This window comes from Anopheles funestus, chromosome 3RL (assembly GCF_943734845.2).
Source record: "Anopheles funestus chromosome 3RL, idAnoFuneDA-416_04, whole genome shotgun sequence".
NCBI lineage: Eukaryota > Metazoa > Arthropoda > Insecta > Diptera > Culicidae > Anopheles > Anopheles funestus.
The window spans coordinates 44,781,288-44,792,619 of NC_064599.1; the positions used below are offsets into that span (position 1 = coordinate 44,781,288).

General features: G+C 40.7%; 1 long non-coding RNA gene across 1 annotated transcript; it reads left to right on the forward strand.

The window, feature by feature from the left end:
- Nucleotides 1–4,761: 4,761 nt before the first annotated feature.
- On the forward strand, nucleotides 4,762–5,592 carry LOC125768320 (uncharacterized). The gene is made up of 3 exons (XR_007418870.1): nucleotides 4,762–5,151; nucleotides 5,219–5,351; nucleotides 5,449–5,592. It is a non-coding gene; the product is annotated as an uncharacterized LOC125768320 (long non-coding RNA).
- The last annotated feature ends 5,740 nt before the right edge of the window (nucleotides 5,593–11,332 follow it).

The following is an 11,332-nucleotide window of genomic DNA, read 5'->3' on the forward strand; positions in this document are numbered from 1 at the left end:
ATATTATGCATTTATCGTTTCAGACATTTCTCAAAACTTTCCCGAAGCTGATTTGCGTACACCGTGGCTTGCTCCTGGGGAAATTGTTAACCCGGATGGCTCAGTTGATGAAGATTACATAACATCGGATGAAGAGCTGAGTACATCAGATGGTGAGGAATCAACAAACGAGGAAGAGATAGGATCAACATTATTCGAGGATGATTTACGAAATTGGGCCCTAAAGTCAAATATGACGCATACTGCGATGAATAGTCTGGTGAAACTTTTAAAAACTAAAAAAGTTGTGCAGTCTCGTTTGCTAAAGGGCTACCGCACGCTGTTGAGAACACCGCATCGGACGGGTGCATCCTTCATCACAATCGAAGGTGGTCAAATGTGGTATCATGGCATTAAGCAGTGTCTTCAACGTTACTTCAGCGATGTGAAACCATCCTTAGAGTCTCTGTGGATCGATATTTCCATGGATGGTTTGCCACTTCATAGAAGCGGACCCACTCAGTTGTTGCCTATTTTAATGAGGCTGTGTGAAGTGCCTGAAGCTCCAATATTCGTCGTTGCTATATTTTGCGGGTCATCTAAACCTCAAAACGCCGAACAATATCTAAGACAGTTTGTCACAGAGATCAACGACCTTCAGAGCAACGGTATCGTTTTACAAGGCGTTACACATCAAGTAAAACTACGGGCTATCATAGCAGATTCTCCAGCTCGAGCTTTAATTAAAAGTAAGTGTAAAAAATTATTCATTATTTTGTTAATATCATTATTATTTTTCAAATCAAGATAAGAACTTTAATTTTTTTTAATTTTTTTTCCCCAGGTGTCGTTTCGTTTAACGGTTCTCTTGGATGCTTCAAATGCACAGACATTGCTGTACACGACAGAGCCACCAAAAGGATGTATTTTACAGGAGTGGGAATAGAAAAGCGGACAGATGCCAAATTCCGAGCACGAGAATACCCTCAACACTGCAAAAAACCAACACCTCTAACCGATATTTTGTACTTCGACATCATCGCAGACGTCATTATTGCCGACAGATTTCATCTGATTGATCTTGGGGTGATGAGGAAACTGTTAAACGGATGGATTAAAGGCAAATTTACTAAAGGACCACATCACACCAAATGGACTTCAAGACAATGTGATATCATTTCGGAATTTTTATTACAAATCAAGCTCCCTTCAGAAATTCATCGAATCCTGCGAAGCCTACAATACATCAAATTCTGGAAAGGAACGGAGTTTAGAACCTTCTTACATTACGCCAGCGTAGTCGTTCTAAAGGAAATACTTCCGGAAGCAGCATACAAACATTTTTTGCTACTGTTTTGTGCCACGACATTCCTGTCATCGACTGTGTATGAAAACGAATGGGAACTTGCAAAAGAAATGCTGGAGCTGTTCGTCAAGGATTTTGGAACCATTTATGGACCTAGCAGTGTTTCAAGCAACGTTCATAATCTTCAGCATGTTCACGACGAAGTCGCCAGATTCGGACCATTAGAAGACATCTCCACATACGGCTTCGAAAACGAACTACAACGCTTGAAGCGCATGATGAGAGGTGGCAGCAAATTCCTGGAACAAATAGTCAACAGAGTGTGTGAACTACATCACACAAATGTAGCCAGAGAAAACGACGAAACCAGTAACTAGCCATCGTTAACTACAAAAGGCCAAAACATTTCGTTAGCCATAAATCCGGAATTCAGCTTAAGGAAAGGACCCAGAAAGGAATGGTTCTTATTGAAAGACAACACCATTATGCAGTACTGTACAGCAGCTCAATCAGAAACTGGAGAAATAAGCGTGCATGGTTATAACTTCATTGTTATAACAGCATGAGTGACCTGTAGTCTTCTTTAAGACAAGTTGCTGTCTCGGACATACGTTTTATATTAGTAGGAATTAGTGTAGATAAATGACAAGGACTCGTTGTACTTCCATTACTACATACATTACAACCCATGTAATTTAGAGTTAAATAAATATTATAAAAAATACACATGTGTTTAAAATTTATATAAATACTAAAAGATATTTTTTTAGGCAAAAGATGATCAAAAATGCGTTTCATACACAAACATGGCTTAAATCGAAATTGATGGCATTAAGAAATGCGTTGCTGGAAGTCTAAGCAAACCTTTGAAAAACTCTCAATTTCAACAGAAAAGGTACGTAGTTACGACAGTGAAGATGTTCGAATCATACCTCCAAGCACTAGAATAACACTCGGCACAGTTCAGCGTGCAAAGGTAACGAACGGTTTTTCTTAAAGCTATCTTTATTCATTTCATTCCAACCATACCAGGCATGCCATAAGCGCGCGGCCGTTACCCGAATCTAAGCATAACAGACATAGCATCAACACGCAGGCGTTACACGCCTCCAAGCAACAACAAACATTTTTATAATCTACCTGTCTTAGTTACCTATCAGGTTTCATGCCAATGCTACAAAGGGGAAGGAAAAGAGTTAAGCACCTGTAGAAGTGGTATGCAGCATTTGTGTTTGATGAACTGTTTAAAAATAAACTGAACTCACTACCTTTACCGTGGTATCAAGATTGGTGGAAAAACCATCACACCAAAAAAGAAAATATTTCCAATATGTATATTTTTACCCTTAGAAACAAACAAATAAACAAACGGCAATGTGTATATAATCTGTCATGCGATTTTTTACCATAAAAATATCCAAAGTCTTGTTAGAAATATTTTTTTGCATCACACGAGCATTGAAATCCATTCCTATTCAGTTTCATTTATATACGGTACACAACGTACCAAATCAACACGGACCAGACGGCGCAAATGTGAGTATGGCTTTCTTCTACACCAATTTCTAATCCAATGTTCTCTTTCGTTACAGCACATCAGTATCAAGAAAATAGTGCGGAAAAAGATATCCCAATGTGCAATTCAACCACGCCTGCTAATAGATACTATTGCCGCTATGTTCTGGCCTACAGGCGAAGTGAGATAAAAAATGTGCACATACGCATATACACGGTACGCTGTCGATCCCAATTAGCCCTTTCTCCCTCTAACCTAACTAACGATCATCCTGCTAAAGCGAGAATGCGTGTTGGGATCGCGCCCCAATGAGTAATTCAACCACGCCTGCTAATAAATACTATTGCCGCTATGTTCTGGCCTACAGGCGAAGTGAGATAAAAAACGTGCACATACGCATATACACGGTACGCTGTCGATCCCAATTAGCCCTTTCTCCCTCTACCTAACTAACGATCATCCTGCTAAAGCGAGAATGCGTGTTGGGATCGCGCCCCCAATGAGCAATTCAACCACGCCTGCTAATAAATACTATTGCCGCTATGTTCTGGCCTACAGGCGAAGTGAGATAAAAAACGTGCACATACGCATATACACGGTACGCTGTCGATCCCAATTAACCCTTTCTCCCTCTACCTCACTAACGATCATCCTGCTAAAGCGAGAATGCGTGTTGGGATCGCGCGTCGATACACACTAACACATTCAAAGACACCATGTGTGTACACAGCGTACGAGCGCCTGCACGATCCTGCTGGGCGTGACCAGCGTCGATGTGGAATCCATGTGGAACGCATCGGGACTGCTCGTAGCGTACGGGCGCATTTCGAGTCCATGTGGAATCCTTTCGGCCTCCATGTGGAATCCTCACGGCGTCCATATGGAAAGCAACGCTAGCCCTCGCAGTGTACGGGCGCTTGCACGATCCTTGCGGGTGAATGTTTAATGCCGGTGAATGAGTCCATGTGGAAAGCAACGCGTCCGCATCGTACGGGTGAATGATGAATCCTTATGGGTCAATGTGGAAAGCTGCAAGACCGCTCGCAGCGGACGGTGTTTTGGTCGCGATGGTCGTAGCGTAGCGTGCAAAAGCGCGTTCAGTTTTCTTCATTTATTTGTATTAAAATTATTATTTATTTACAAACCACCGATTACAATATGTTGGCCACACTTTGGGCTAATAGTTGCAAGATTTTCCCGTGAGATATTTAAATAAAATAGTATTATATTTCAATTACAAAACCGAGGTATTTTTCGCTACAATTCTATGCCTTGCTAAAGCTATTTCCTCGCGGCCGCCCTTAACGTACTGGCTTTGGTTTTTAGCGAATAACTAAAAAAGTTGAAGAGATAGATTAAAACAATGTTCTACAAAGTTGTAAAGAATAACATTTCGTATCTTTTAAAGATTTTTGCAGATTTTTACACAGTTAATTAAGCATGTTTTTATTGTTTGAAAATATTAAGAATGTTGCATGCAACTATGTCATGTCTAATGGAAATGTGTTCTTTTCAATACGGATAATCATTTAAAATTCGATTCAAAATCCGGCTGGTGTAAAGGTGTATAGTATTATAAATATATATTTAATTATTTTTATTTATTGTGAAGTCAATTTATAAATATAAATCAATTATGAAATATGCAACTCATAAATATTTATGATTAAGGACGTCTACAACTAGTTCTTCGGTTTCCTTTGATAGTTGCCCGTTGCGTTGCGTGTTTCAACTTAAGTTTGAAAAACTTGTTGACCGCTTCAATGGTCGGTACATCATAGCCGCACGTACTGATCATTCTAAACATCTTTAATATATTTCCTTTATTAGAAACCTTAATTTTCGGACCATTTTTATCGACACCTGTCCAGCTACAACCGCATAAAAACTGTTCGTCGAACAGCAGGTCCAGAGCGTCATGCATACGGTTCCTCGGATCGTCGCGACGAATTTGATTACCCACTTGGCAGAAATCGCATGAGAGGGGGGAAATTTCTTCATTCTCGCTACCCCTGACCCTCACTTTCGAGCAATCGTACGACAAACTCTCACTCCACCACCCTACCTCACTCACACACGCTCCCATATTCTATGTAAACCCTCACCGCAACCTGCGTCACCAACCCACCCCACACCTGAACGGTCCCATACTCGAAGTGTTAGACAATTTGGGTTCCACACTTTGAAGGCTGTCGAGGAGTGTGGCACTATATTGTTTTTCGCTGTCTCCTTTCTTTCACTGCAAAATTGCTTTTGCCCTGTCTTTGGCGTATTATGAGTTTGGCCTTTGCTGGAGGCGGAGGTGTGTGCGCAAGCGTGATCGTGTTTTGTGAAGTGATACTTTGCTCCGGTAAGTAATGTGAAAACTAGTGATTGTGATAAGTGAATTAATTCTATTCCTTGTGTTTTTTGCGTAGTGAATCCCATCGAGTCGATCAGCTGATGGAAAGAGTTTGGCCGTGAAGCGGAAAGGGTGAAGCCGGAGTTAAACCGCAGGATGGCAGGACAAATCACATCGGAGAGAGTGCTGAATACTCGCCGTCTTGAGAGGTACGCATTTTAACACTCGAAATGAGTTAAAGAAAAAAAACAAAGTGTAAAGATTTCTCATGTCTCTCCGTTTTTTTCTTCTTCTATATATTTACAGAAACCTCTGCCGAACATAGGCACCCCATCCCACCGTCCGCTTCGCAGAACGCCGGCAGTTTTTTTTACCTGTTCGTCCAGCGACCGCTTGCGCATGATGAGCGTAGGTGCAATAAAAAAAGGGATCGTATGTATTTCCTGGTAATTATTTCGTTCACGGTCGTGGTGTGTTTGGGACGAGGGTGTCCCGAATGCAGCAATAGGAAAGAAAGGGAAAGCGAGAAAGAAAAAAAGCGAAGGAAAGAACGGGACAAAATAAAGCTAATTTTTTGGTTTCCAGGCTTATTATAAATAAGCTTGGGAGCTTCCATGCTTGCAAGCTTGCATGCTCGTATGCAAGCGTACATACGCCCCGCCTCCTATACCCGATTCCCCCACCCCCGCGAACGATCCACGAACGAGGCTTACTAAGTTGCTAGTAAGCCTTTAATAAGCCGGCTAATAAGCCTCAATGTCGTACGACTTTTGCCAAGTGGGTATTTAACCATGCTCCCAGTGCTTCGAAGAAATCCGCATCCGTTTCCAACCTGGCCTCCAAAGCGTCTAGTTGTTCCGCCGTTTTTACTATTTCAAAGTCAATGCCGTCTGGAGCCTGCGATGTCGGAACCTTTCTGATGATATCGTGCACTGTTGATATGACCGCGTGTGCATCATCGGTTTTCATAGCTAACTTTTCCATCAAGGCAAAGTTTTGCTTAAATAGCGATATGACCAATGACCTAAGCTTCGTGATGTCCTCTCGGTTTTGTTTCGTCTGATGCAGCAGCTCCGCAAATACGTCGGTGTTGTAGGAAGACGGTTCCGATGGTACGCCCAAAACTGCACAGTCCTCTGGATGTTGAAGTCCTGATGTCGAAGGCTGCTGGAGTGGTGATGTTGAAGCCGGAACTATATTTCCAAAGGCGAGGGACGGCAACTGAATGTTCGATATAACCTGAACACCAGTATCGACGAAATCAGTTTCCTGATTATCGTCCAGACGCAACTTTTTGGCTGAAGAATACATCTTTACTGACTTGTTTTCAACTTGATGGACTTGTAACGAATGATGGTTACACGTACTAAAATTTGTCTTAATATACCAAAAAAAGGACAAATACTTACCTTGTATAATAATAAGAACTACCCTTAAATAAAGCTAAACACATTTTATACATTCGTTCACTCATTGGGGTTTTCTCGCAGGTACTCAAAGTAACACTTGTTGCACTTGCCTTCGAGGGTAAATTTAACAGGTATCACACGCAAGACAAAATAATCGTATTTAAGTGAAGGATTGTTCACAAACAAATCATTCTTAAGTCAGCCACGCTCGTTACTGGTTCTTAACATTCAATCATCAAAATAATTCAAAGAATGGCTACCAAACGTATACGCGAAAACGGTGCTCTGTTTTAAACGTCGTAATAAAATCACCAAACAGTTCGTTAAGGAATGGGAAGCAGACCATCCAGCTCCAAGTGCCTCTATTGGCTGTTGATGGTAAGTATATTTATTGCAGGAACAATTTTCGTTGATATCTTTTTTAATGGTTACATATTACGCATATTATGCGGGCGGTCCGGTGGTGCATGTGATAAACGGCGCCAGTCCACACGGCCGGCTACGTGGTAAAATAAGTCTAGTAAGCCAGAAATGGCCGGCGTGACCTGTAAGGTCGTTAAGCCAAGAAGAAGATATTATGCATTTATCGTTTCACACATTTCTCAAAACTTTCCCGAAGCTGATTTGCGTACACCGTGGCTTGCTCCTGGGGAAATTGTTAACCCGGATGGCTCAGTTGATGAAGATTACATAACATCGGATGAAGAGCTGAGTACATCAGATGGTGAGGAATCAACAAACGAGGAAGAGATAGGATCAACATTATTTGAGGATGATTTACGAAATTGGGTCCTTAAGTCAAATATGACGCATACTGCGATGAATAGTCTGCTGAAACTTTTAAAAACTAAAAAAGTTGTGCAGTCTCGTTTGCCAAAGGACTACCGCACGCTGTTGAGAACACCGCATCGGACGGGTGCATCCTTCATCACAATCGAAGGTGGTCAAATGTGGCATCATGGCATTAAGCAGTGTCTTCAACGTTACTTCAGCGATGTGAAACCATCCTTAGAGTCTCTGTGGATCGATATTTCCATGGATGGTTTGCCACTTCATAGAAGCGGACCCACTCAGTTGTGGCCTATTTTAATGAGGCTGTGTGAAGTGCCTGAAGCTCCAATATTCGTCGTTGCTATATTTTGCGGGTCATCTAAACCTCAAAACGCCGAACAATATCTAAGACAGTTTGTCACAGAGATCAACGACCTTCAGAGCAACGGTATCGTTTTACAAGGCGTTACACATCAAGTAAAACTACGGGCTATCATAGCAGATTCTCCAGCTCGAGCTTTAATTAAAGGTAAGTGTAAAAAATTATTCATTATTTTGTTAATATCATTATTATTTTTCAAATCAAGATAAAAAATTTAATTTTTTTTTCCCCAGGTGTCGTTTCGTTTAACGGTTCTCATGGATGCTTAAAATGCACAGACATTGCTGTACACGACAGAGCCAGCAAAAGGATGTATTTTACAGGAGTGGGAATAGAAAAGCGGACAGATGCCAAATTCCGAGCACGAGAATACCCTCAACACTGCAAAAAACCAACACCTCTAACCGATATTTTGTACTTCGACATCATCGCAGACGTCATTATTGCCGACAGACTTCATCTGATTGATCTTGGGGTGATGAGGAAACTGTTAAACGGATGGATTAAAGGCAAATTTACTAAAGGACCACATCACACCAAATGGACTTCAAGACAATGTGATATCATTTCGGAATTTTTATTACAAATCAAGCTCCCTTCAGAAATTCATCGAAACCTGCGAAGCCTACAATACATCAAATTCTGGAAAGGAACGGAGTTTAGAACCTTCTTACATTACGCCAGCGTAGTCGTTCTAAAGGAAATACTTCCGGAAGCAGCATACAAACATTTTTTGCTACTGTTTTGTGCCACGACATTCCTGTCATCGACTGTGTATGAAAACGAATGGGAACTTGCAAAAGAAATGCTGGAGCTGTTCGTCAAGGATTTTGGAACCATTTGTGGACCTAGCAGTGTTTCAAGCAACGTTCATAATCTTCAGCATGTTCACGACGAAGTCGCCAGATTCGGACCATTAGAAGACATCTCCACATACGGCTTCGAAAACGAACTACAACGCTTGAAGCGCATGATGAGAGGTGGCAGCAATTTCCTGGAACAAATAGTCAACAGAGTGTGTGAACTACATCACACAAATGTAGCCAGAGAAAACGACGAAACCAGTAACTACCCATCGTTAACTACAAAAGGCCAAAACATTTCGTTAGCCATATATCCGGAATTCAGCTTAAGGAAAGGACCCAGAAACGAATGGTTCTTATTGAAAGACAACACCATTATGCAGTACTGTACAGCAGCTCAATCAGAAACTGGAGAAATAAGCGTGCATGGTTATAACTTCGTTCGTCAGTACGAATTATTTGACTATCCCTGTTCTTCGACAAAGTTAATGATCTTCCAGGCCAGAATGAGTGACCTGTAGTCTTCTTTAAGACAAGTTGCTGTCTCGGACATACGTTGTAAATTAGTAGGAATTAGTGTAGATAAATGACAAGGACTCGTTGTACTTCCATTACCACATACATTACAACCCATGTAATTTAGAGTTAAATAAATATTATAAAAAATACACATGTGTTTAAAATTTATATAAATACTAAAAGATATTTTTTTAGGCAAAAGATGATCAAAAATGCGTTTCATACACAAACATGGCTAATTATTAAATCGAAATTGATGGCATTAATAAATGCGTTGGTGGAAGTCTAAGCAAACCTTTGAAAAACTCTCAATTTCAACAGAAAAGGTACGTAGCTACGACAGTGAAGATGTTCGAATCATACCTCCAAGCACTAGAATAACACTCGGCACAGTTCAGCGTGCAAAGGTAACGAACGGTTTTTCTTAAAGCTATCTTTATTCATTTCATTCCAACCATACCAGGCATGCCATAAGCGCGCGGCCGTTACCCGAATCTAAGCATATCAGACATAGCATCAACACGCAGGCGTTACACGCCTCCAAGCAACAACAAAATTTTTATAATCTACCTGTCTTAGTTACCTATCAGGTTTCATGCCAATGCTACAAAGGGGAAGGAAAAGAGTTAAGCACCTGTAGAAGTGGTATGCAGCATTTGTGTTTGATGAACTGTTTAAAAATAAACTGAACTCACTACCTTTACCGTGGTATCAAGATTGGTGGAAAAACCATCACACCAAAAAAGAAAATATTTCCACTATGTATATTTTTACCCTTAGAAACAAACAAATAAACAAACGGCAGTGTGTATATAATCTGTCATGCGATTTTTTACCATAAAAATATCCAAAGTCTTGTTAGAAATATTTTTTGCATCACACGAGCATTGAAATCCATTCCTATTCAGCTTCATTTATATACGGTACACAACGTACCAAATCAACACGGACCAGACGGCGCAAATGTGAGTATGGCTTTCTTCTACACCAATTTCTAATCCAATGTTCTCTTTCGTTACAGCACATCAGTATCAAGAAAATAGTGCGGAAAAAGATATCCCAATGTGCAATTCAACCACGCCTGCTAATAAATACTATTGCCGCTATGTTCTGGCCTACAGGCGAAGTGAGATAAAAAATGTGCACATACGCATATACACGGTACGCTGTCGATCCCAATTAGCCCTTTCTCCCTCTACCTAACTAACGATCATCCTGCTAAGCGAGGATGCGTGTTGGGATCGCGCGTCGATACACACTAACACATTCAAAGACACCATGTGTGTACACAGCGTACGAGCGCCTGCACGATCCTAGGGGCGTGACCAGCGTCGATGTGGAATCCATGTGGAACGCATCGGGACTGCTCGTAGCGTACGGGCGCATTTCGAGTCCATGTGGAATCCTTTCGGCCTCCATGTGGAATCCTCACGGCGTCCATATGGAAAGCAACGCTAGCCCTCGCAGTGTACGGGCGCTTGCACGATCCTTGCGGGTGAATGTTTAATGCCGGTGAATGAGTCCATGTGGAAAGCAACGCGTCCGCATCGTACGGGTGAATGATGAATCCTTATGGGTCAATGTGGAAAGCTGCAAGACCGCTCGCAGCGGACGGTGTTTTGGTCGCGATGGTCGTAGCGTAGTGTGCAAAAGCGCGTTCAGTTTTCTTCATTTATTTGTATTAAAATTATTATTTATTTACAAACCACCGATTACAATATGTTGGCCACACTTTGGGCTAATAGTTGCAAGATTTTCCCGTGAGATATTTAAATAAAATAGTATTATATTTCAATTACAAAACCGAGGTATTTTTCGCTACAATTCTATGCCTTGCTTTAGCTATTTCCTCGCGGCCGCCCTTAACGTACTGGCTTTGGTTTTTAGCGAATAGCTAAAAAAGTTGAAGAGATAGATTAAAACAATGTTCTACAAAGTTGTAAAGAATAACATTTCGTATCTTTTGAAGATTTTTGCAGATTTTTACACAGTTAATTAAGCATGTTTTTATTGTTTGAAAATATTAAGAATGTTGCATGCAACTATGTCATGTCTAATGGAAATGTGTTCTTTTCAATACGGATAATCATTTAAAATTCGATTCAAAATCCGGCTGGTGTAAAGGTGTATAGTATTATAAATATATATTTAATTATTTTTATTTGTTGTGAAGTCAATTTATAAATATAAATAAATTATGAAATATGCAACTCATAAATATTTATGATTAAGGACGTCTACAACTAGTTCTTCGGTTTCCTTTGATAGTTGCCCGTTGCGTTGCGTGTTTCAACTTAAGTTTGAAA